This window comes from Poecilia reticulata, chromosome 11 (assembly GCF_904066995.2).
Source record: "Poecilia reticulata chromosome 11, P_reticulata-male-v2, whole genome shotgun sequence".
NCBI lineage: Eukaryota > Metazoa > Chordata > Actinopteri > Cyprinodontiformes > Poeciliidae > Poecilia > Poecilia reticulata.
Genome location: NC_088840.1, coordinates 6,473,716 through 6,499,266, shown reverse-complemented (window position 1 = coordinate 6,499,266; position 25,551 = coordinate 6,473,716). Strand labels below are relative to the sequence as shown.

Sequence of the window (25,551 nt, the reverse complement as noted above, 5' to 3'; positions counted from 1 at the left end):
AGACCGTGCGTTTCGGTAAATCACTCATTTCATGTCTTCTGGTTTTAAAAAACAGATTAAAGCTAGTGGTTTGTTGTGGTTACAGTTGGTTGCTAAGCAGGACATCATGAGTCGTTTCAAAGAAATCCCCCCAAACAGCGTTTCAGCGTAAAGAGCCGCGGTAGCCGCTAGTTCCCGTCTGCGACGGAGGATTAGGGCGATGCTAAGAAAGCAAAAACAATAAAGTTACGAGAATAAAGTCATAACATTACTAGGATAAAGTTCTATAAGAATAAAGCCAAAATAATAAGAGAATAAAGTTGTGGTATTGTTTTTTTTTTTTTTTACTTTATTATCATGTCATTTCAACTATATTCTTGTAATTTTACTCCTTTATTTTTCATTTGTTTCTTGGTATGGCCCAACTACTCCATTTATGACAGAATTCATAGGAATTATTGTTTTAGCTGACAGGCTCATTATTTAGATGCATATCTCAATTTCCATCAGTTATCAATCTTCCTTTATTCTCATATTGTTTTTTTTTCAATGTTTTTATTCATTGTTGCTTTGTGGTTCAGTCTAAAGGACTTTGTGTTTGTTCATGTCCAAAATGAGAAACGTAAATTTATATATGTTCTGTAACAAACTCACATCTTCAGTGTTTCATCAAATTCAAATTCCAAACTGCTCTGCAGAGTCAGAGTTTCTTCCCTCAGGTTTTTATTATTATTGTTATTATTATTATTATTATTATTATGGTTGTAGCACTGTATGGACTGAAGAGAACCTGTCATAAGTATTGCGTTATGTGTGTTTTTTGATTGGTATCACAAGAAACAAAACACTTCCTTCTGTTTGCCGCCTGCAGACGGCCATGTTTATCTCCCTTTACCTCCCCGGCTACAAACGCCTCGTCTGTGGCTTCATTAAACAGGAAGCCGGCCTCATTATTAATTTCCTGTCTTAATGTCAGCAAGATGGATGAGAGCGATTAGGTGTTACAGAGACAAACACAACAAAACAGATCAAGGTTTTTTGTTTTTTTTCCCCCCTCTCTGCAGCGTTGCCTCGAATTGATTCATCGCTGCCTGGGACTCTGGATGTCTGTGGCTGATAAAAAGGTCATTTTCTGTACAGATGGCATTGGTGCTCAGAAAGATGACGAGAACCAGCAGGACTATGAAATCACACACCCGGTGAAATATGTGCAAGGTTATGATCTGCCAAAACGACGACTGAATTACTGTTGTTGCACAACATGCCACAAACGGTGATGCATGAATTATTTGGCAACATGTGTGTTTGTGAAAATGTAAATGTCAACATGTGTTTAGCAAAACTCGTAAAATAACATGTTATTTGAATATAAATTTCTGAAGTTGGTATTATCCCCTTTTTTATGGTGCAGGATCAAGTGCCTCCGCAAAGTTGCAGCTGTTAATGTAAGTTCACTCTTCATTCACGTATTTTGCGGAAAGTCATCTCAACTTTTCCGCGAATCTGAACCGATCACCTCGTCTTTTTCTGTATTTCCTCCCTTTCTGACTCGACTGAATTCTGACCAATCCGCTTGGTTCCTTTCTAATTTAACTTCCTGTTTCACGACGTGTCTTGCTACATGTTCAAAGCTTGTGTTATGCTAAACGCTAACATTTGCCTTTTTTTTTTTTTTTACAAAAACTGTTTTGAGATGTTCGTGTAGGATTTGCTTATTCTGTAAATAGTTCATGAAATGTTTCATTTGCACTTTGACCTCTCTTCAGGACATGCTTTTAATTTTATAAGGATGTTATTTCAAAAGGTGCTCAAAAACATTATCAGTGCTTTAGAGACTGACTACCTTAAAGTTTTGTTTTTTTCAGGAAGGATATTATGAGCAGGGATTTCAATGATTTTGTAAGTTATGCTATGCCAAAAATGAAGCTGCCATAAAATCATTCATTTTAGGTCAAAACAATCACAAAAACAAAAACATAGCAACATCGTGGACGGACTGATTATTCATTTTCAGATTTTGGAACATGGGCTAAAACTGTCAGGTCAAAAGTTTTTGCAGTCAAAAAAACACAATAAAAAAAAAAATCCGTAAGAAATGAAAAAACTATTTGTTTTACCTACTCAACAACAAACTTAAGTGTGCCATATTTTAATTAAACAAATAAAGTATTTTAATTAAAGTTTGTTCTAAACCTTAAAATTGGCTTTGAATCCAATTATTATAAGACCAACTGAACAAGAAATAAAAAAATATGTTTATTCTAAGCAATAAGAAAAAGTTTCGAAGTCTCCATCTGCATCAACCACCTGTGCTGAACGAAATTTGCGTCATTCAATTGTAGTTGCGGGTCACACAAAATCGGACGAAATGTATGACTTAATGTAATGTAAAGTGCTTTGGAGCCCTCTGGACTGGATGAAGCAATGTGTAAGTAAAGCTCATTTTAGGGTGCGTTCAACGAAACTACATAAAAAATTTCTACCTTACCTGATGATTCGTGTGTGAAAGCTTCATGTTAGCTTGCGTCAGTAGAGGCTGTGCTCTGTCCATTACCTCATCATAATAAATCACAGCACATTTAAGCTGATAACATTTTTGCAGCGTGAACTGACTGGAAAACACACACAACCTGTGGACAGTTCTAACATCCAGAGGACACAGAGGCTGCAAAGTCATTACCAAGCACAGCGTCCTTCCTGTTTGTCTTCACCCGCCTCCTCTATGCTGGTGCACATAGAGCGATGCAGATCTGTCAGCTGCTTGAGCAAAACTGCAGATGCTCCCATGTTGCCTTTTCCTTTTTTCGTTTTGTCCATTTATCTTCCCATGTCAAACAGAGCTAAGCCAATCGTTCAGCTTTCAACTGCAGGCATGCCATATTTAGCTCAGGGCTTGCACTCTGATATTTTTTTTTCTTTTTTTGTTTATCGATTTGTGCACAATTCATGAATGTTTTCTTTTTTTACCTCCTTTATTTATTAGCTCAGGCTTTAACTTTGCGGGCATCTATAAGGTTACAGGTAGCATGAGGACAACACATTTTAATGCCAACAGAAAAGGTTCTAACAAGAATATAATAAATTGCAGCTGACAGTTTGGTGCATCCAGCTATTTTCAAAGTCATGGTAATAATCTGAATCTGGAGATTGTTGTTGGTGTCTAAAAAGATTGTGTGAGAAAAAAAAGAGGCAAACTAATATAAATTCCAGACAAACATAGTCTGAGTTTGTTTTAAAATGCTGTTTTCATATGATTGATTGGCTTTAGAAGGTGAATTAGTTGTTCAACCTGGCTATATGTGAAAAATTATTTTAATATATGACAACGCTTCCTCCAAAAAGCAGGAAACGGACTACAGCGCACGGCATTCTGGGTAAATGCAACCAAAACAAACGCGCGATTCTCAGCGCTGGCGCGAGAAATTGCTAGTGGTCATGAAACCAAAGACAAAATGGAAATTCCACAACCATTAAAATCCCACGGTACTCCATCTTCTCACATTTCGTGACGAAGGAAGTTTCGCTCAGTGTCTTTTTGGAGGGCTTCATGTGTTCTTGTTTTGTTTTCATGGCGGCAGGCGGACCAACTGTGGTGGAGCATTACCGCCACCTACTGAACTGGAGTGTGGACAGAAGATAAACTGGGAAAAAGAAACATTTAAATAGACTTAATAATTCAACCTCTTTACAATAAACTAAATTCTTTCCATTAAGTTTGTATTTTTCAGAAATAATTATTTCTGAAAAATACAAAAATAATAATCCATTTTTAAAAAAAACTTTATTTACATCACAACCAAAACTGTTATCAATTGTAAATTTAATATTCATTTTGTCTGTTTTATTTTGGAACTGCCTTCTTTCTGATTCATGAGCTGAACAAACGATAACATGCTGAACCTTTTTATTTAAATTAAACTTCTCACAAAGCCCCACTGCATGTTTACAATTTACTTTTAGAGATACATCAAGGCCTGTGTGTCCTATTCTGATATGTAAATATTAATTCTAGTTCTCTTGTATCTTCTAGATTTTGCTGAACGTGGTTCTTGGTATAGCGCCCCCACAGGAGAAGAGGAGAATCGATTTTACAAAGGGTTTGGTTTGACACGGTGCAGTTTGAAAGTGAACCGCTCCAGCTGAAAATGTAGCGAATGTTTTAATTTTGATCCCCAGTCAAGCCGAGTCTACGGGACTGTCAGGTGTGAAAACACTCTGGAAGATTTTACACAACATATTGCTGCTATCACTGCTCTACATTTGTGAAGGTTGAGAAAAAAGAAGAGGAGGAGGAGGAGGGTTCATGATCCATCTCCTGACATCCTGACGTCAAATCAATACTCAGTGAACCAGAGCAAAGCCCTCCTATCATTCTGAACCTCCTTTTTCTTTCCTTACACCTGACTTAGTATTATGATCAGTCTTGCTTCTTAATCTTCTCTCTTTATCCTCGTTTGCTTTGACCTTCCATGCACCGTTTTGTTCCTGAGAACGGGCCGATATCCGTCATTTTCTGACGGTTTTTGATGGGACACACTCACGTTAGTAATCGGACAGCAGATCTGATTCTGGTTTTATGTTGTTTTCTTTTTAAACGCAAACCTTCAAACGTAATGTTTAGTAGATTTGCAACCACTGGTTTCTGTATGGACTTGTATATATTAAAAATGATGTCTCAAAAACACTTTTAATTACCAGTAAATTCACTTTGGAAAAAAAAGAAAAAAGTAGTCAGTTATATTCATTTCAAAGCATTTGTCCTTTGTTTCCTCAGTGGCATGAAGTTAATTTAATAAACCTTTGCAGCCTCACTTTAAGGTTTAATAGTAGTTTTTTTAAATCTAATTGATGTTTTTTGTCTCTTTTGCCTTTTGTGTGATTTTAATCCGTGGTTAAATTGACCAAATTCCCAGATCTCATATGAGCTTCAGCTCCGTTCGTCCACCTCAGTGTGTTGGTGCTTGATGAGGCTCAAAACAAGAGGAACATATTATTCAGCACATCAAGTTCTTTCATGTTCTTCTCTTTTGAAATAGTCTCTGTCTTTGGGACAAAAGCTGCTAAATTCAATGTTCTATTCGCTCCGGCTGTCACAGTTTCCCTTTATTTTTTCCCGTACAGGTACATCTCAAAAGATTTTACTGTTGTAAAAAAAAGAGGGAAAAAAAACTTGAATATTTTTCAGAAAATGAAACTCATATAATATATCCATCACAGATAGATGGAAATGTTGCAAGCCTATATGTGCTGTAATTTTGATGGTAGTTTTCCTACAGATAGTAAAACCCCCAACATCAAAATTAATAATTTTTTTTTTTACATTACGTAAAATCGATTAAAATTTTTTATCCATAGATTCCTTAACCTACACAACTTGGAAGACTGGCCTCACTGCTCCCTCCACAAAAGGTCGTTGTTAAAGAAGCGTACGTTTCACAGAGTGCCGTATTCAAGCTTATCGATGAAAAGTTGAGTGGAAGGAAAAAGTGTGACTTAAAGTGCTAGAACAAAAGGAATACTGCAGCCTAGAAATGCTTTAAGGAAGCTAGACTAGGTGTGGATTGAGTTTGGAGAAGTGGCGAGCCATATCGTTTTCATAATTTCCTATCATGATAAGAATTTTGATTAATCGTTGTCTTGATGAATTTTAATTAGTAATAAAAAGCAATAACCCAAAACTGACAGTAAAAGTTGTTTTTACTATTTTCTCCACTGTTCGTTCCACAATCAGTAAATAAGTTTGAAAATATAATTAAACGCAGTCACTATGTACAGTTTAAGTTAAACTTCGATAAAGTGTCATCCTGAAGAAGCAAACCTATTTCAAGTAAAATGTTTTTCAAGAGCAGCGTTTACATTTGAATGCTGCAGCATGCCGTCGCAGTCACACCGTTATCTACAAAGAAATAAATTGTTTTCGTCGTCACTTTCATTGTTATCTCAACAACAACACAAGTTGTTGTGATTAAATTCCACGACTGTGTGCAGACAGACCCTACAACGTTACATTCCTCACGATGCCGAGACAAAAGTCAGAAACGTCTCAACTGGGCTGTGGAGGACAAACAGCTGGACTGTTGCTGGCTGGTCCAAAGTTTTAATTTTGTTTGGAAATCAAAGTCCCAGAGTTTGGAGGAAGAGTGGAGAAGCAAAGAATCAACGTTGCTTAAAGTTGGATGGTTTGGTTTGGGTTGCCATGTCTGCTCCTGGTGTCGGTCTACGGGGTTTACTGAAGTCCAGTCAACTCAACCATCTACCACATCATTTTAGAGAACTTCATGCTTCCTTCTGACGACAAACTTTACAGAGATGCTGATTTAATTTCCCAACAGGCCTTGACATTTGCCTACCCTGCTAAAAATGCAAAAAAAAAAAAAAAGGTTTAACGATCATCGTTTTCCTGCTCTTGATTGGCCAACAAACCTTTAAACTGTAGATGGAAACAAAACCATTTTACAAATGCAACATACAAGAACAGTTGACCACAGAGAAACTAGGAGTTTACCAGAAGGAGCAAATCTCTTTACTCCACTGACTCAAATAAATGTCCTCTACGTCAGTGGTCCCCAACCTTTTTATTACCGCGGACCGGTCAAGACTTGGACCGGTCCGCGGTCTGTGGTTTTTGTCCGTAGTGACAAAAACCACTGACTGTGGCCCCAATAACTTATAATAAATTAAGTTAAACGACTCCACTTAAATTACCAGCACTTCACCTGCTGGGATCTGAACGCACAGCTTCACAAATTCCTCCTGGTTCGCATCTGCAGAGAATCTGCGCTGGTTCATCGAGCAGTTGGATCTGCTGTCTCTTCTCTGGGCCTTTTCCCCTTTGCAAAGGAACTTTCCAAAGATATCTGATCCGTTTCTTACTCATTTTACTGCTTGTGGGCTCAGTGTTGTTGCATAAGTAACTGAGAGGATCCGGTTAATGGATTTTCAAAATAAAAGATCCTCCAGACTCAAATAATACATAAAACGGAAATATTTAATTATTTCTTGCGTGGCCCAGTACCAATTGGTCCACGGACCGGTACCGGTCCGTGGCCCGGGGGTTGGGGACCACTGCTCTACGTGAATCCAATATTTACGACTGTGACAGTATGCTAACACCAGTTGAACTCCAGTATGCTTGTTGGTTGGTTTTACTTCTCTGTTGCTGAATGCAGCTGGTCTGTATGCATGTCTGCTCTGTAATCCATCATAGCGCACTTTCAGAATCATAAACGTTGCATTAGAGCCTCAGACCCTGGCCCTCGTACGTTATTGCATGAGCCAGCAGATGCACCATCAAATTCAATTACGCCCCAACCCCGCTGAAGCATCCCGCTTTACCCTGACAGAAATGGCATGAGAGAAAATGAAAGGCCTCTTTTTTTCTTTTTTTTTTGTCCAAGGAAATCCCTCTAACGTCTTCGGTCGTCCCAAACTGTCAAAAGCTTCTGCTCTCTGCCAGTCATGGGACAGATTACTGCCGTAATGGACTGGCAAAAATGGATTACGAAGCCCAGTAGTAACGGATCATTCAATTTCTAGTGACAACGCTCCTCGGGAAAACGCGATTATTTCAAATACGCAAGAGGCACCCCACAAAACCTGCTAACCTAATGAAAGTTAATCAGTTAATAATCAGAAGCTCGGAAATTGTACCTGAGAGGGCAGATCTGATTTACGTCCCATCAAGAAAACAGAAATCGATGGGAGCTCCCCATGGGGAGAACCTGCAGCACTTTGTGCTTGTTCAGGACCCCCATGGATGTCAGAGGGGATTTGGAGGTACTAGTGTCTGTAACGTCCAAATTACATGTCATCGACAATAAATTTCCTTTATTTTATATGTACATACATTAGAAAGTTTATTGACAATGAAACTGGGTAACTAATTAATCACATTTTAGTCAACATATCTACAAAATAAGCAACTTTATCCATGCAAAATCCCTTTTTTTGCTGCAAAATTTTTGAATAAATAGACATAAGAGCTCAACAACAAAGACTTTTAATATCTTTAATCTGTTATTTAGTTTATCAGATTGGTGCAGTGTATTTCAGGAATCCCTGATTATTCATGAAAAACTATGTAATAGACTAGACCATACATTACTAAATTCTGATGTGCCCTCTGCACTGACAAAGATTTTGGTTCAGCGTATGAACAAAGAAACAATTATGTCAGTGACGCCATAAATCACACATACACAATTTATTTCAATATACACAAAACGTGTAGTTCCAGTGCATCATAATGCTCTGTAGATTTCAAATGACCTCAATACCTTTTTCTCTTTTGTTTTGTTTGTTTTTGATAGACCAACAGATGTGATAAGATCCAGTTTGACAACAGCTTCAGTGGCAGGTGGAGAAAAACGCAGCTCTGCTTGAGCACAGAGAGATGAACTCAGTGACAGGAGAGGACCAGGGGTCAACATGAAAGTGTCAACACAAACCCCCCACACGTTGTCTGAGGAGTCCTGGGCAGGAGGGGTGTGTGTGGATCTGTCATAGGTTGGAAAAAGCAAAAGTCACTGAAGATAGCACAAAATGTTTATTGGCTTCCTCCTACAGTCCAAACACATAAACAGCTGTGTTTCCGTTGACCATAAAATTGCGAAACTTGGCATTTTGAAAATAAATTTGCTTAAAGGAAATGAGCCAATTAAAAAAAAAATAAAATTTTTTTTGATAAAAGGCTTTAGCGCTAGGAAGAAGTGGGTGTTTTCTTGGCCATATCAAAATCGGTTTATTTTGCGAAATTGCGACGTAAACACTTTTGTCGCATCACACGAGTCTTAGTTTCCCATCCCATGGACACAAAAGCTAAATGTTACAGGAACACTGAGGACTGAGTCTCCAGAGTCACTGGAGACTCAGTTGATCTCCATTCCACTCACTGTGAGACCATTACCACCAGCTGACTGGACCTCTGTCGAGTTAGGTCAGTCACTTTAAAGAAGAGAAGGTGAATAATTTCTGGAGTCACTTGGTTTATGTTACTTTAAAAAAAAAATGGTAATGTCATAGAATCCAGTTTTACTTTAATATTAGAGATTTTTATTTTTATTTTGTTGACCATGATTGATTTGTGGAAAGCAATAAAAGGGCAAAACATCAAAGGGCGTGAATAATTTTTTATTGTTATGCTTTAAATTCAGAAAAGCAACATCACATAGCAGGGACTCTGAATTTGTCTAAAAATGACTGAACTGACTCCGGTTGGATATTTGAAGTTACATTGCCACTTCCCCAGATCAAAGTCTTGAAACTAATAAATGAATATGGTGAAATGCTCATTTTTCCACTTTATATATGTTATGGTTCAACTGAATCAACATATAAATCTGGTTTGTGAGTCACTGATGCTTAAACGAGCATTTAATTCACAAAAAGGAATTTGCTTGTGGCGCTAGCTTAGCTTTCTCAATCACCTCAGTGTTCAGCTCACATTTCACTTGACCACGACTCATTATCTCGTTTATGCACGCCCATGCACGCCTCCTGCTTCCATTTTGGTGAATAATGGATGAGACGCCTGCTTGTCTTTGCCTCTGACAGATGCTCTCCTCTTGTCACTCATCCAGGACGCCCCGCACACCCCTCCCCTCTTGGTCCGCCGTTCTCCGGCACACTCACATCCTGTTCAGAGGTTGCACAAGGGCATGTTGGGAACGGTATGGCTGCCTGGGCAAAACACAAACGCTGCACCATTCAGGCCAAAGGAATTGTCACGGGAACTCTCATTCACGTCGACGGGTCCGGAGTAAAGCGCTCTTAAGAGGGTGCTGTTAACTCACTGCTGAGTCTATTTCCAACCCGTTTCTCCTTTAATGTCTGCGCCGGTGGATGAAAGCTCTGGAAATCACGACGAGAGGCCTTGAGAAATAAGAAACATGTTGGCAGTGAATGCAGCCGTGTAATTCCCCTCCCTCCTGGCTCTCACAGGCTCTTCCTATCACCACCATTGATCTAGCGAGTCGTAGGGGATCTCTGTCTCGAGTTCGTCTGGGAAGAGAAACCAAAGGAGGAGCAGAACGGGGCTGGGAGGGGGCAGCCCAAGAAACAGGAGCGAGGAGACGGCAGTGAGCAGAAGATGAAAGGTGGCGGTGGTAGAAAAGCAGACTTAAAGAGAAATAGTAGGAGAGTGAAGGCAGGAGAACACCTTCCCCACAACACTGGGAATAAGAACTTCTGCTGTTTATAGTTCAAACCCGAGTGTTTTCCCTACAGCTAATTCCAAAGAAAGGTTTTCTCTTTTGCCTGGTTTGAGAAGTCTAAATTTTTTCAGATGGCAGGGCCAGAGTTTGGCATAAACAACATGAAAGCAGGAACCAACCTCACCTTGTATCAATGGTTCCAGTAGATGGTGGTTTAATGATGCAGGACGCATTTGTTGGTGCACACTGGGTCCTTCAGTACAGATGGTTTATCATTCAGAAGCCACAGTGACCATATCCTTCCCTTTACGACCACAGGGAACCCATCGACATCCATCCATCCATCCATCCATCCATCCATCCATCCATCCATCCATCCATCCATCCATCCATCCATCCATCCATTTTCTGCCGCTTATCCGGGGTCGGGTCGCGGGGCTGCAGCTTCAGAAGGGAGGCCCAGACTTCCCTCTCCCCAGAGCCACTTCTTCCAGCTCCTCCGGGGGAACCCCAAGGCGTTCCCAGGCCAGCCGAGAGACGTAGTCCCTCCAGGGTGTCCTGGGTCTTCCCCGAGGCCTCCTCCCGGTGGGACGTGCCCGGAACACCTCACCAGGGAGGCGTCCAGGAGGCATCCTGACCAGATGCCCGAGCCACCTCAACTGGCTCCTCTCGACGTGGAAGAGCAGCAGCTCTACTCTGAGTCCCTCCCTGATGACCGAGCTTCTCACCCCATCTCTAAGGGAGAGCCCAGCCACCCTGCGGAGGAAACCCATTTCGGCCGCTTGTATCTGTGATCTCGTTCTTTCGGTCATGACCCAAAGCTCATGACCATAGATGAGGGTGGGAACGTAGATCAACTGGTAAATCGAGAGCTTTGCTTTTTGACTCAGCTCTCTCTTCATCACGACGGACCGGTACAGCGCCCGCTTCACCCATCGACAGTGTCACAAAACTCAAACCATCGCTGAGTTCACCTCACTCCAACGTCACTTTGTCTCAGTCCTATAGAGCACTTTTGGGATATGGTGAAAAGAGCAAGTTCTTTCTCTGGCTGAGCTTCCATTGACTATGATCATATTTTGTTTTGTTTATTTTGTTTCGTTTTGTTTTTGTTGTGTGAGAGTGCAGCTGGCTCCACCAGAGCTCTCGCAGCATCACACAGTTCATAAAAAGGTCAATCGTGTTGAATCCATAGCTGTTCTGTAAAATGTTCGACTACAATTTCCCCAAAACGCATCCATATCTTTAGTAAGCCCTTATACCCAGTATTAGGGGCTTGTCACTCCAACACCATTTTGGATCTATAGCAGCAGCTCTGAAGACAAAACAGAGTTCAACCTGGAACGAAGAAGATGTGCCTAGCAAAGTAACCAATAAGTATAGTTAGCTAAACATGCAGAAGAAGCACATGTATATAGCTTAACTCCCCGATGAGACAAATCGTTGCTCCAGTCCTCCACTGGATGCTGCAGAATGAGACCATGAGCTCACTGTGCACAGTTCCTCCATTCCTTAGAAACCTCCCAACTGTGGCCCTACAAAAGGAAACCAAGGCAATTTTCACAGCTAGGAATGACGTCTGGGGAGATAATTACAGGAGTGCATGTTATATTCATGTTACTCTGAACCATGCCAGCTGCTTTAAAATACCTAATCAATGACATCAATTAAATGCAGCCGCTCTGGCACAGTGTGGTGTCCGTCAGTGTCAGCTCCACTTCTTTCTGCTGATTTTAGGCATCCTTTTATCTGTTCGCAGTGGGACAGAACGGGGTCACCAAAGTTCATTTGATCAGCGTTATGTAACCCATGATTGTGATCTAAATATATACAGAGCAGACAACCAAACCCAAAGTTTCTCTTCAGGCACTCCTGAGTGACACCAAAAAAACAAGTCAACTCTTTTTCTGGACCATTGTCCTGCAACATTTAGTTAAATTCTTTATACATGTAAAAAAAAAAATTGTGGTTATTCATAAATCTGACAACATGTTACAATAACATGGGAAGCTGTTTGTAAAGTTACACAGTCAATAATTGGCAGCCATAATTTGGGTTATTTAGCTAGTCGTAAGAGAAAGAAAATGGAAACTATATTTTCAAAGTCATATTTTCACCATGTTACTCGTGCAGCTATAAATGTTTAGAACTAAATATATTTGGTTTACATAACTATATATTTAGCTTGACAGCTAAACATTATACTCCAAACTAAGCATTTAGTTTGCTGGCAGAAATATCTAGGTCCAAATAAAATATTCAGCTGGTATGTTAAACATTTAGCTTCAAACTAAATATTTAGCTAGGAAGCTAAAACAGCTTCCTATTTAGCTTCCTATCCTAGCTAAATATTTAGCTTCAACCAAGTATTTAGCTTGCTGCTAGCTCCAAACTAAATATTTAGCTTTCTAGCTAAAAATTTATCTTCAAATTAAATATTTAGTTTGGACCAAATAATTTAGCTTTCTAACTAAATAGTTAGCTTGGAGCTAAATATTTCATTCACTAAACTAAATATTTATCTTGAAACTGTTACCTTTATGTAGGAGTAAAATGGTGAAAATATGACTTTGAAAACTTAACCTCCATATCTTTTTGCTGTATAAGTCAAATCGTTGCTGGTGATTTTTGACTGTGTAGCATTTCCAATGGGGGCCCATAAAGTGCCGTGTCAGCTGTATTGATTCTGTTGCGGCAGTGCACATGTGTTGTGCAGATGGCATGCGAGCCCTGCGATACTCAAGGAGAATCTGCGAAGGAAAACTGTGTTCGATGCCTGTCAGTTTAAATCAATGTTTTCTTTACTAAAGCTGTTCAGGACATAGATTTCTGTACAATGGCTCCATCAATCTGTTGAATATTTGGGTTAGCAGAAAGGATTTCTTTTTGTAATTTTCATGACTGGCCTGTTCAAACCTTATGTCTCTGATCTTGTTTGTCATTGGTCGTCATAGTAGACAAGCAAGCATTAGAACTATGCAGAAATACTTTTTGTTATTCTGTTTCAGAATATTTTTGTTTGATTGGGGTATTCAGTGTACAATCAAATCTGCAAAAGCAAACCAAAAAAACCTAATTACAGTGATTTCCCCCAAACTCAAGTTACTTGCAGAAATATGAGTCCTACTGACTGGCACCTTCAAAACGAGCCTCTGCTCCAGTTTAGCAGCAAATTCGATAGCATATTTGCTCATACCGAACCTCCCGCTATACAGGAAGAGTTGATTTTCACAGCAGAGTTTTTTCTGACTTACTTCCAAGAAGCAGAACAGCTGCTTGAGCCTGAAAATGTTCCAGATGAAGACTTGCGTGAGAAAGTTTTCTTTGCCTAATCCATCTGGAGTACCGTGTAGTCAAAATGCCAGGATCTTAAACACTTCAAAGTTACCTTTAGTAGAACAGTTTCATTTGTGACAAACCAGTTATTGTTCAATGTTTTTGTCCTTTGGACTGAAGAAACCCGACATATTCTCCGCAGCGACACTGTCCACCTCCACCTGGGAAATCTACAGGTGTTCTCTGGCTAGACAGAATATTTAATCTTTCCAATGAGTTCTGGTCCTTCTCTGAGGGTCTTCACCCATCAGGTGTCCAAATCACCTCAACTGACATAGGATCAATCCAAAATAACAAAAGTATCAAAACCAAGTGGAAGCCAGCATCGGATCGGCACTAGTGTGACAAGATCAGTTTCAGATTCCCTCGTGAAATTTTAACTAAACTCTACCTCAAAGAATATTTTGTTCTGATTTGCTCTAACATGATATATGTTTGGTTATTTAGAAAGAATTCATACAAATTTGCTTTCTTATTCTGTTTGTCACGTTAACGTGTCATTAAAGTATTTTGTAGATGCCTATAAACTTAGTAGAAATTCTGTCCTTGGTTTTAACAAAATAATTCTAAGAAAATGACAAAAACTCAAATGACAGAAGTTTGATCATCAAACTTGAATGAAAAGTATCGATGTAGGTATTGATATTGGCGATACAGGCCTATGTTTACTTGGTTTCACATCGATACCAAAACACGACTTATTGCACGGCGTTAGCGACATTCCCTGTCCTGCTGAAGCAGAACATCGTGAATTCCACACTATTGATCCCAACATACAGACACCATTCAGAACCAAAACACATTAAACTGGAAAGACATGACAAATCACTAAATCTCCTTCTTTTCCTCACACTAAGACCTAAGAACAGAGTTTCCAACAAGACGGCATACATGGTCAAGAAAGCAAACGGCGTGTGCCAGCAGTTCAAACATTAAACTGACTGTGTAAGACTTGTACTGAACCGCTTCCCCCAGATTGACACTTCTAGATGTGCTGAACTTCCCCAATCAGAGATGTCACAGCGGGTGTTCTGCCCTTGACAGCTGATGGAAAGCTCCCGCATGTACCGCTGATTGGGAGGTGGCGAAAAGCGCAACATGTTTTCTAATCCACAAAAACCCCAGTGGAGTTTTTCTCCCCCCCCCCCCCCTTTCTCCATCTGAATAAGTACTGAATTTAGGTCTGAGGAAACGGACGGTTTACTCGTTTTTGTTTGTAGTCGTTTTCCGGTGATGTGCGGGGTTGAAACGAGGCAAAGCGTGACCACGTCGTGTGTGATTTTCAGCCGGCTGACTTGCGGACGCCCCGTCAATGTTGACACGGCGATCAATCGGATGGGTGTGAAGAATTACAGTGATGTGTTATTAGAACCAAAAGAAGGTGATTTTTCCCTTCTTTACGCAGAAACTTGTACGCTCACCTGCACAAAGTGTAGTCTGTGGTAGGACATTGTTTGCACGGCAGAATTGAGAGCACTCCTGAAGCCCTCGAGGTCACAATTCAAGTTGTGTGTGGGGGGGGGAGGAAACGCGGACGAAGGGATTTGCAGTATTTACAGGCTGCGAGATGAGATGAGGGAGGAAGAGAGGGCGAGTGCGTGTTCGGAGAGTAAAGCATGAAAATAGATAAGATGCGGGAGGCGGGGAGGAGGCGCGTGGCGTGAGAGAGGAGGGGAGACAGGCCGATGCCCTGTTGCATTTTTATTAGGTCTGGGTTTGAGGCACCATGGGAACGTAGACGGAGTTCGACACGCAAGGACGACGTGTCACCATATCACGCCGTCTTGTCCTTGTCTGCTCTCCCCGTCTCTCTTCTGTCTCTTTATTTCACCTTTTCTTGTCTTTAAATCTTTCACGCCTTCTTGTGTTTTTTTTTTTTTTCCAGCCAACTTGGAATCGCTCCAGTATTTACAAACGAGTCTCACAGACACATTTATTTTCTTCTGGTTACACAAAGCATTTTATGGAGCACTCAGGCGAGGTATTTGTGATCGTCGCAGACGTTAAACAAAGCAAAAGTGCCTGAATGTTTTTCTGCTTGAAAGCAAGCAGCACTGTGAGTTCTCAGCCTGAATTCCTCTTAATCAATACCTCTGTCGTGTTCATCAAAATCCTTCTACAAAAGAAAAAGAAAAAATCTCGAGTCCTTCTGTGGCCTTGAAAACAGAGCATGAGAGAGTCTGGATGGAGCTTTGTCGCCCCCTGGTGATCACACTAGGCAGCTCGGTTGATAAATCCGTTCTTGCTTTCTGCTCAGTTTTATCAATCTGTATCGAAAAGGATTAAGGCCAATGAAAGAGAATCTGGACTTTTTTCAGAATTCTGATTTTCGATCTCAGAAGATTAAAGTCAGAAATCTGAGGGAAAAAAATTATAATTCCGAGACCAAAGGCAGGATTTAGCAAAAAAAAAAAAAAAAGAAAAAAAAGAAAAAATGTCAGAATTCTGAGAAAAGAAGAATTCTGAGATTAGAAGTCAAAATTCTGAAAAAAGTCAGAATTAAGAAAAAAAAAAAAGAATTTTGAGATTAAAATTTTTATTCTGAGATTAAAGTCAGAATTCTTAGAGAAAACAATGAAGATGAAAGTCAAAATTATGCAAAAAAAAAAGTTAAATTCTGAGAAAAAATTATTTTGAGATTTAGGTCAGAATTCTGTGAAAACAGTCAGAATTCTGAAAAGACAAAAAAATTTATGAGACAAAAAGAATTTTGAGATTAAAGTCAAAATTCTGAGAAAATTTTTTAATAAAGTCCATCCATCCATCGTCTTTACACCCTTGTCCCTTAGTGGGGTCGGGAGGGTTGCTGGTGCCCATCTCCAGCTGTAGATTAAAGTCAAAATTCTGAGAAAAAAATTTAAGAAAGTCCATCCATCCATCCATCCATCCATCCATCCATCCATCCATCCATCCATCCATCCATCCATCCATCCATCCATCCATCCATCCATCCATCCATCGTCTTTACACCCTTGTCCCTTAGTGAGGTCGGGAGGGTTGCTGGTGCCCATCTCCAGCTGTAGATTAAAGTCAAAATTATGAAAAAAGTCAGAATTCTGAAGAAAAAAAAAAGCCAGACTTTTTTTCCTTTCATTGGGATTTCACCCGAATGCCTTTTCATTTCTTCTTTATGCGATCGTAACAGACGAAGCACAACACTGGATCCTCTTATCGCGGGTCCGCCCACTTGTGCTGGACTTCATCTCCACACTCATTTCGCTGGAGCGAGCCGCGCCACGGCACCCCGGGGTCACAGAGCCGTGCTATCGGTGGAACTCCCTGATTAAAGTCTCCTCTGTCTCCGGCTTTGAAGTCCGTAATCATATTCAGCCAACCAGGACGGCAGCGAATGTGAATTATAATGAAGACTGAGGGCTGAGATTGGTTTGGGAATTGAGTGGGATGCCACAATGACAGTGTTATGCAGGACACTTCAAAATATCAGCACCACCACAGCACTAACTGGTTCTTCAACACAGGCAGGATATGAGAGGCACACAGCTCTGTTCGTGATATTAACAGAAGAAGCTGCATTAGCATTAGCATTGTACTGTGCTTGAACCTGTCACATCGCAACCACAAAGCTTTAGAGTGTTTTACTGTGATTTTTAAGAGACCAACACAAAGTATGGCATAAATGTGAACAGGAAGAAAGAAAAATTTCAAACTAAAATCTTAAAACTGTGGGAGACTAAAGGTTAACAAAATACTAATAATAAAACATGCAATTATTAATAAGTGATTGTCTGAACACAGTGGTGGTTGATTAGCTAATTTAAACAACTGTCAGATGACCTGTCAGAGTACTGGTGTGGGTGGCCTATTGTTTTAAATGAACTGAAACACTAAATTCTGCAGCACAGCTACATGCTGAGGTTGTCAAAGTCAAGTTAGCATAAATGACCTACATCCCTCATCCGTGCTACTTTTTTAATTTAAAACTTCTCACTGACTTGTGAAATGTGACACCCTTGAACCTTTTTATCTAGTCTTCAGTGTTGACAATAAGTAGCAAGGCACTGTGTCCCTTTTTCTTTTAACATTTACATTTAAGTCAAGTTGTCAAGTTGACAATTTGACAGCTAAAACCAATGGTAGCAGCCTTTTGCCCTCCATCAGGAAGCTGTTGGTGCTAAGAGTTTTCACTTTGGCTAACTATACAAAATCTAAAATCTGTGTGAATAAACTAAGAATACATCTAATATCTCCATCTTTTAAATAAAGTTCCTTATAATACTAATCTACAGCTCTACTTTGTATGGATTAAAACAAGTAAGGGGCAGTTTTACAATCAGGAGTTGTACAGTACTGTGTGTGTGGAGCAGATTTAATGATACAAAGAGCAACAACAACAAAAAAACTGCGTAATATTGGAACTAACATTATGCAACATGTGGCAGCCATGTTGGAGCAGCAAACAGATTGTCAGATGTATCACAACATCTACGTTCAAGTTCAAAATAAACCTTCATAAGAGAAATATCTTGAACATAATGAAGTGTTCAGTTTGAGATGTTCATAAAATGTTTAGCACTTATAATTCAGATTACTTTTATTTAATTTTGAGAGGTTTTCAAGTTACATTTCAGCTCATTGAAACACCTTAAACTCTTTTTTTTTTAATCAGGCAAAGTTACCTGTATTGAAATTCTGCTTCAAATAAAGAACCTTATGATTAATTGTTAATCATTTACAAGTAAACATTGTTTAATTGACAGTTATTTATAAAAATCAGTGCGATGTTGAGGTTGAAAATTTGGGTGCGCCTAACATTTGTGCTTCTAGCTATGTCTTCATAGCCATTTTATGTGTTAGTTTTATACAGTTTATAGTTCTTCCTGTAGAAAACTTGCTGCTGTTGTTTTTAACGTGCTTCATAAATAAAAAGAAGACCATCCGAGACCAATTAATAGTGTTGCAACCAACTTACTTGTGTTTCAGAGACTTGCAACATTTACTAAAGGCGTCCTTGAGATTTAAAAATGTTCAGTCTGTTAAAAATCTGAGGTTTAACTAGACGTCATCACCGCCATCTGCTGTCTGTGACATGAATTTTACGTCTTATTGCAGGTTCTGCATTCAGACCAGCAGGTGGAAGCAAATACTAACATCTGACAACATCCGAGTCTCACGCAGGTTCCTCGTTTCTTCTCCTTTTACCACCAGCCGATACAAAGTCATTAAATCTCAAGCACCCTTCAAAAACTGCCGGGGTTAAACTGTTATCTGCAGATCAATCTCTCTCTCTGTGAGTGTGTGTGTGTGTGTGCGCGTGTGTGTGTATGTGTGTGTTGGTGGTGAGAACGAGGGCAGGAGAGCCACAGGAGGTTGAGTGCCGGTAATGGGCTGTAATCAGGGATAAATGTTGACACGGTTGCACGCGCGCAACTTGAGCGCAAATCTACGGTGGCCGGAGATAATTTGGCAGCGCGAAATGAGATTATCATCGGTGAGGTGATTAATGAGCTAGCATCCCGGCTGAGGTTAGCTAGCAGTGGCCACCGTGCTGTTGGTTGGCACCTGCCGGAGCTCCATGCAGGTAACATCACATTAAACTCAACACCTGGCGCAGAAGTCAGCTCACCATGGCAACACACGTTAGCAGATATAAAACAGCCGCGTTTATTCACGTATTTTTGTTTCTGGCGGGATTTTTTCTGACATTTCTGTGGCACTAATATTAGAAGTGAATCAACCGACCCGTTGTAATACACTAGGGGTTCATTTTAAATCATTTATATAGTAAGAAACGACACCTTCGAAGTTTAAATAACACAATGTTCAATTGTGACATACACTTTTGAAAATCCCAGAAAACAAAACAAAAAAAAAGTATGTATAAACTTCTACAACTAAATTTATTACAAAATAATTCATATCTATCTGGGAATATAATAAAAAGAGAGAAGAAAATATTCTAAAAGACACCAAACTTATTTATCTTCATATAGGCTATTACACGTTTTTTAGCTGCTTAAAATATTTGAAAGAGGAGGGCTAAAGTAAGCAGGAAATATTTTATGAATATTCGTTGGTTCTTGTAAATCTCAATCACTTTATTCACTCGATTTAACAAAGGTCATCATTAATTCACTTCCTAGTGAAAACGGAGCAGAACTTACACGTAACTTTTCAGCAAGTAAATATGAGCTTGTTTGAAGTCTGTAATTCCTTAATGTTGATAAAAAAGTCACAGCTCCACCGGTTGATTATTTCAATTATAACATGGGAGAAATGTCTTGTTATAAGTGAAATAATGGAACTAGTAGTTTTTCATCAATGTTAAGGAATTACTGACTTAAAACGAGCTCCTATTTACTGTTAGTTAGTTTTTGTCTTTCTTCAACTGTACGAAGATGTTAACACTAGAAACTAGACTAAAAATACTTGCTAAGACTTTGTGTTTTTTTGCAGTGTGTCTGTATGTCATTTTCTATGTAAAGTGAGATCATATTTGATTCTTACAGGTTAAGAACGAGGCCAGGACTAAACATTTTCGAAATGTCGAACATGGCCACCAGTTTTACACCCGTTTGGCGCTTGGACTGAGCCGTTCTTCCACCTCCGCGTGCACAGACACCTACATCAGATAACGCTCTCCAAAAGTCTCCGTGGCGAGCCGTTTGAAGCGGCTCCAGTGAACCGCAGCCCCACCGCCACCCCTCCACCCCCTCCCCCCCAGCTGTCGCCTCTTGTTCCCCGAGAGCGGTGCGGTGTGTGCCGGGTGACGGGGTCAGGGTGAAGGGGTCCCCTCCATCTCCATATAGGCTGTAGGCTACAGCTGCTCCTATGAGATTGGTACCTCAAACGCCGAGGCTGCGCCTCAGAAGTCTCCCCGCGTGTGTTTGCGTGTGAGATAAGGGGATAGAGACATCTTCATGGTGTAGGAGTGGAAGGATTATCCCCATCTCTGCTGTATTAAATACAAAGATGGAGGGCGGAGGAGGAGGGTGGATAGTGGGCGAGTTCAGCAGGTGCTGCAGTGCCCACCCCTTGCTATGACCTTTAACCTGCACAACAGCAGACCTGGCTTCAAGCCCAACGTTTACAGCTGCAGTACACACACACACACACACATCCCCACACACGCGCACACACACACACACTGTGCTGCATAGGTAGACAGGCGGTCTTAAAATTGTACTCCCACTGAAAAATTTACTAAAAATCAATTACTTAAAAAAAAGTAATAAATCTTGAACAACTTAACTGGAAAAAGACAAAAACACCTTTTATTCAACTACAGCGTTCAGTCTGGATTAAAGTCCAGCAGTAAACCACATGTGGATGAGACGCTGTTGTACCCTTTGCGTTACCTCGTAGATTTTTATTTTTGCGTTCTCTCGCAGTAATTTACTAGTTGGTTCAGTGCTGGAATTCTTTCTGCCTGCTACAATATAATGTTTTTGCATGGCTTTTCCATGTATGTTAAATTTCTCGTTAGTGACAAATCTGAAGTTTAGGATACAAATGCACCACAAACTTATGTGCAAAATGCAAAAGCAAAACAGATCATGGGCTTTCCATCCCTTCTAAAACAAACAGGAACTTTACGTAAGAAGGAAAGAGAGTATTTGTGGTAAGGTACATGCATCGTCAATGTGCACCTTAGAATTCAAACTATTGCAGATTTTGTTCCACCTGTTAGCAAAAGAAATATTTTTCTGAAAAACATTGGCATGTTTTTGTCTTTTTATTTAACATGCTGCACATGTTAAATAAATGTGCAGCATTTATTTGGGCAATTATTTGTTGCCCAGCTACTATTATATAATGTAACCGAGTCAAATTGTTTTACTTTGAATTCTTTTTAGACTTGTTTTACTTTGTTCATTAACTAATATTTGAGTGTAGCTCATTTTGAAACAATGCAACATGCACACCTGTATCTACAGCTGAAACGAGCAGCAATCTCCAACAAAAACACGCTTAAAAATTAATAGCAAATGTATTAAGACAAAAAAATACGACTATTGTCGACGTCCATGGGACGTCACACCTTTTACAACCCTAACCCTACACAGATGATGTTAGGTGTAATTTATCTGCCTCCTGTCTGTTACATTTGGGTCATTATGTTGTTAAGTGTTTTTTTTTTTTTTAGATTTACACCCAGAATATTTTAGTTCGCAAACAAGTTTTGACGTTACTTTTTAAAATTACAACCCACCAAACGAACGCTTCAATGTGGAAAAGCGACACTGAAAATATGCATGAACTATTGACAATATGTTAGCCTTTAATCAGCTAAAATAAGCATTTAGACGCACAGAGGGTTATAATTGGTACCAAATGCACGATGCTGAACGTTCAGCTCTGCTCTGACTGCTGACTCTGTCACCACAGTTTCCAAGCGGCGCTGGCCTGCAGTGGAGACTAAGTGATCCCAGCGGCAGAGCATCGAGTAAACGCCTGAGTGTGTGCATTCGGTTTCCCCCACCCCACTGCACCCCCTCCGCACACACACATTTATCATGCACATGGCTAATATTTACCCCAACCTCATCACTATTCATCCCTTGATGCGTCAGCGTCGCCGGGACCGATTGCTTCCCATCCCTAAACAAACATGTGGCGCAGAACAGGGGAAAGGCGTACGGCAGGAACACAAAATGCTCTCGCGTTGTTTTCCCAGAAATCAGAAACACGTGAGGGCGGCCGAGGGGCCTGCCAGAGAGGAAAATCTGCTGATGTCGCCGTCTTCCCAAAAATCCGTTCAGTGGTGCTTTCCGTCTAAATCAAAATGTTGACAACGTAATGACACAGCACGCCGAGGGGTTGTTGTCGCAGCACAAATATGTGCTGCTGCGTGTTGTTTACAGAGAGCCAGTTTGGATGTTTGATCTGTTTCTGGTGGAGGTCAGACTCTTTAAAAAAACAACAACAACAACAAATAAACCCACAGTTCATTTTACGAACGCGTGGATTCGCGGGCCGTTTATGGGGTTGCATTTCATCCGTCCTCCTACGGCTCTTCCTGGACAGATTGCCATTTAAAGTGGTTGAATAATTGAGGAGTAACATTTGCGCCAGCCATCCCGGAGTGCGTGTGTGTGTGTGTGTGTTGGAGAGAGCAGCTTCTTTGAACCGGGTCACACTCACCTGCTGAAGTGGCGTTGAAGCCATTATTAGCTCTATCATTAGCATATCACTTAAAGCAGAAGTGCCACTTTTGCATAGACAGTTGATTTAACAAAACGTATGCGCTTTAATAGCTCATTACTGCACACAATGGACTTGATATCCCTTTTGTAACTAAAATCATTAAAACACTTCATTATTAGCATAAAATTGATGGGAAAACACGGCCATTATCTGCTGCTTTGTGCTCAACACCGACAACAGTTTGTGTTTGAGAAGCTGTCAAACCTACTAAACAGTAGAGGTTCAGGGCTCTCCTCGTTTCCCAGAACCTGTAATCTGCCATTTGAAATGTTGTTTTATTTTTCCTGTGCCATGGCAATATCACCTAGCAACTGTCCACGACTTGCTCATCCCTGCTCTCGTTGTACATTTGTATTGTGTAGGCTATTAGCTAATTTCTAGTAGCCATTTCCTGTCTTATGAAGCGAGTTATGCTCTCCTCTTTGCTTTAAATTAGACATCATTGGTCCATTTAGTTTAGCACTTTAGCATTAGCTTCTGCTAAATACCACATTGGTATGATGCTTTAGTGCTGATGAAACTAATGGTTCTTATTAGTGCTTTAGGGTTAGCAGCTAACGTTTTAGTTATTGGTGCCCACCACTGGTTGTTTCAATTGACAAAGAAGAAAACACACTTTTACTGACAACCTTGTCTGTTAAGGCACAACTGAACCTCATTATCAAAATCCAATACATTAATATACTCACCAAAGTGAATGCTTCCCCCAGTGTTCTGACTTAAATTAGGCAGAATGTATCGTTGATGGTGAAATTTATTTTCCTACGTCCTGCTGTGGAAAATTCCTGATTCGAATCCCACAATCCTTTCTGTTCATTAATCCTGCAAGTGAGTCCTCCATTTTGTATTTTCTTGCAATAGTTCATAACCCTGACCTCTGAACTTCAACGTCTTAGAGGGTAACCTAAGCCAACCCGAGGATTAATCCTCAAAATGGCCGCCTGAGTGAGCTGTTTATCCAGGGACCTTTTATTAAGAAAAGGTCCCTAACCTGAATAAATACTGTTTCTCTGGCAAACACATGCCGACCCAATTAATCAAAGCCTCGTGTGTGCGTGTGTGTGAGTGTGTCGGATTTCAACCAGCACACCTCATGAGTGTGTTTTCACACCGTGCCGTGTTTCTTTAACCTCTTCTGCACTCCTCCAGGCCTCACCAGGAAAGGAATCACAACAGACTTGGGTTACACATGTCCTACAGAGTGTAAGTGTGTGTGTGTGTGTGTGTGTGTGTATGTGTGCTTGTGCGTGCCTGTGGGTGTGTGTTTGTGCGTGCCCTGCTGGGTTTCTTAATTTTAACAAGGATTAGCTCTATATTTTCCTTTCATCAATTCTCTGATGGATCCCCAAATATGTCCGAAATCAAATCGGGACAAGCGGCGCCCTGTGCGGATGTTTGCCCGGCAAAGCCCGCCTTCTCCCCGACTCGGTTTGAGGTTGTCGAGACCTCGCTCGACAAGGGACAACACCCGCGCCCGTGAGTCGTTACAATAATCCGCCTCAGTCCTAAAATTGGGAGCGGTGCGAGTTGGTCTTCAAAAAGTTTCGGCTAAGGCGGACTCGGGGGGTCTACCTCCCTCCCCCACCCGGCACGGACAAGGGCCCACAGAAGACAGCGGACCACCGCGGCTGGAAGTCAAAAAGCAAGAAGATGAAAAAACACGTGGGGGCCTCCGCCGCCGCAAGTTTGCGCTCGCAGACAGGAGGGAAAATGTAATCATTCTTCTTGAAATGTACAGCAGAGGCAGAATGCGAACAGACAGCATGCGTAATGGCATTTCCATACCATGCCACACAAAATGTATATTGACAATATGCAGACACACACACACGCACACACAGAAAGATGCAGGGCTCTATAAACAGCTCTTTATACTCTCCCATTCAAATCAATTTGTTTACGCTGGGCTGCCAAAGAAACCAAATCTAACTGTTTCCCCTTGAATACATTAGACTGTAAGTGAGGTTAGAAAGTGATAATGACTTCCCCTGCTGCTCTCCCTCTCTTCTCCTCGCCCTCTCTTTACCCCTCTCCACCTCCCCACCCTCTTTCCTCCTCTCTTCTCTCCATCTCGACTCGTCTGCATCTGTGTCTCAGATGGGGGAAGACTTTGACTCGCGCTCGTCTGATTGAAGCCGGATGGACTCCGTCTTTCTCCCCCCGCTCCACTGTCTCTCTTTGGTCCCAGGCGCAAAACTGCAAAGTCAAAGAACTGCTGCTCCACATCCATCTCTCCAAAGGAAAGAAAGAAAAAAAAAAAAAAAGAGGTTCTTTATGCTTTAGGCCAGGATGGTGGAGCGGCACATTATCAGGCACTGAAAGGCTGAGGACCGGCGACCTCGAACAGACAATTTTATTAATACTTGTAAGCAAGTCAACAGCAGCAGTAAAAACTATCTGTAAGTCGACTTGGATCACTTTGGTCAAACGCTACGTTTACATTTTACATTGTCTTGCTGAAATGTGCAAGAATTTCCTTGAAACAATGCGTATTCCGTACAAATGTGAGATATGGACTTAAAGGTTTTATCATGATGTTTTGTGGTACTATTGTGATAATTATAAAAATGACAAATGATACGATATGTAGCCATCCTTATTATTCCAGATATCATCTATCGCAGTTCACCAGACGCTGTTTTAGCTCCAACAGGTTGGGACCCCATTTTGTCCTCACAACTGTGTAACTTCGTCATGTTACAGATTCAACAAAGTGTTGGAAACGTTCCTTAAATATTTTATTCATATTCACAAAACAGCAGTCGCCTTCATCACCAATACTCAAGGTTGTGGGGTGCCACATGTCCCAAAGTGTCCCAAGGAAATATCTTCGACACCATTACACCAACACCACAAGTCTAAAGCAATAATACAAAGCAGGACGGATCCACAGTCTCATGTTGTATATCGTCACCTTCCT

The 25,551-nt window shown here is 40.7% G+C and overlaps 2 long non-coding RNA genes across 8 annotated transcripts in view; both read left to right on the top strand.

Moving 5' to 3' along the window:
• The window catches only part of LOC103472064 (uncharacterized), a 34,213-nt gene extending 28,932 nt beyond the window's left edge, over window positions 1-5,281 (top strand). For 6 of the 7 annotated variants that reach the window (XR_014089806.1, XR_014089805.1, XR_014089804.1 and 3 more), the window contains one exon: window positions 1,044-1,954. This is a non-coding gene — a long non-coding RNA (uncharacterized LOC103472064). Of the gene's footprint in view, window positions 1-1,043; window positions 1,955-4,009 lie in introns of those variants that run through there. The other variant, XR_014089803.1, reaches the window with a different exon arrangement.
• Window positions 5,282-18,219: 12,938 nt separating this feature from the next.
• On the top strand, window positions 18,220-25,214 carry LOC145553807 (uncharacterized). The gene is made up of 2 exons (XR_014089856.1): window positions 18,220-19,005; window positions 24,729-25,214. It is a non-coding gene; the product is annotated as an uncharacterized LOC145553807 (long non-coding RNA).
• Window positions 25,215-25,551: the final 337 nt, after the last annotated feature.